Here is a 1,942-nt window from a genome sequence, read left to right as displayed (position 1 = left end):
ACGCTGAGACTAAGCAGCTGATTGGTCCGTTTACCGCCCCCTGCTGGACTGGAGAGGAGCAGCAGATATGCAACAGCAACAGACGACATTGTCAGAACCAGACCAGGGGTCCGTTCTTCGTACGTTGCTTAAAACATCCGAGATCAAATGAGACATCCAAGATGATTTCATCCGGCTAATCATGATCCGGCTAATTGGGTTCTTCGAACACACCTGTTGTTTACGATTAGTATGGCTGGATTGAGTTATCTGAGATAACTGCGCGTTCATGCGTTTGTTTAAAAGGGGAAATGTATCGATAGTAGAAACATTGATCAGCAACGCTGCTATTGGCTGTTCAGCATGAACAAAGAACGCCCACAGTTTTTCTCTCAAGCAGAACACGAGCTTTTAAAAGAAGTTTATGCCGAATTTGAGTCAATTAAAACGACAGGTAACACCTCAAAGTCTGCTAAAACCAAGAGAGAGGGCTGGCAAACAGCAGCAGACAAATTAAATTGTAAATACTGTCCATGATAGATGTTTCTATCACTTTCTACAGTATGAATTTTTGCATTTTAATAATTTCATAAGTACTAAGTTCTTTTATGTCAGAGCCTCCATGGGAGCCACTAGAACATGGGGAAAAAGTGAAGTACAAGAATATTCTACAAAATGATAGCTTTAATTATTATACTGTATTTTAAAAAGTAACTTCTTCCTCTTTTTTAAAAGCCACTGTTAAATTATGTGTTTGTCTGTTTTTAACAGCCACCAATAAGAAGGCTGAAAAAAATCGGGTTCTTTTTACTTTTACATGTTTAACCCTTTTTCTTTTTTCTTTTTTTTTTTCACAAAATGACTCAAGGTGCCATCTGTTCCATATATTAACGGCATCTTCAACAAAAGAAAAAGTATTTTGTCCTGAAAAAAAAAATTAAGAGGAGAAATTGAACTCCACAACAAGAAAAAGAGAAAAATTGCACTAGAGATCGAGTTGCTTCAAAAGGACCTTCAGAGTAAATTCTAATAAACCATTTTACACATAGTAGTATTGCTGACTTTACATAACTATCTCTTACTGCAGGCAAAAGATGACTTGCTGACTTTTCTTTATAAATAATTGTTTAAATAAAACGACAGGAACAAAGCATTATTTGTTTCGTCTTTTATTGAACATAAAATAAAATGGTGTTCCACAATTCTGTCCCTTCCTCTGCCACTAGGTGGTCCAAGTGCACTGGCTAGACACGGACTTCCCTATCTCCTCCAAGTACACCTCGCTGCAGCCTGCGGAAAGGGGGCGGGGACGGACCACTGTCAGTCTCATACCTTATATGGAAATGGGACCATTCCACTCCGGAAATTAAGGGGGCGCCAGTGACACTATTTCCTGTACCAGCCGTGTTATAATAATTATAATATTAATAACGCCATTTGTTTGCCAACCATAAATCAAATTAATATTTTAGAGACAAATGTACATTACATTTACAACACATTTATCCATCCACACCTATCCCTATAGTGGGATCGTTAGGGCTGCTGCGGTGGATCCTGGACAGATTCCCAGTCCATCGCAGATTAAGAAAACATCCATCCATCCATTTTCTGACCCACTTAATCCCTTATGGGGTCGCGGGGGTGGTTGGTGCCTATCTCCAGCGTTGAGTAAGAAAACAGATATAACCAAATACTTGCTAGTGCTGAAGTTCGAATAACAGATTTTGATGTTTGAATGGTACTCTTAAAATAAATAAATTCAAATCTAAAATATAATAGCCTTTGCCTTATTTAATAAGGACTAGATAGAAAAGAGGTTTGGTCGGTAAGACATTTAGACAACAATTTTGTCCAATTTAGTATGTCCATTTACAGTGCACTTTTGTTCTGTTTATTTGCCAAATATTTCTCTTATTATTCACATTGTGAATACAATTTACAAACAAACCAAATGACTTTT

Source organism: Fundulus heteroclitus, unplaced genomic scaffold (assembly GCF_011125445.2).
Source record: "Fundulus heteroclitus isolate FHET01 unplaced genomic scaffold, MU-UCD_Fhet_4.1 scaffold_42, whole genome shotgun sequence".
NCBI lineage: Eukaryota > Metazoa > Chordata > Actinopteri > Cyprinodontiformes > Fundulidae > Fundulus > Fundulus heteroclitus.
The sequence above is the reverse complement of the archived record's forward strand: the minus strand, read 5'-3'. Positions refer to the sequence as shown.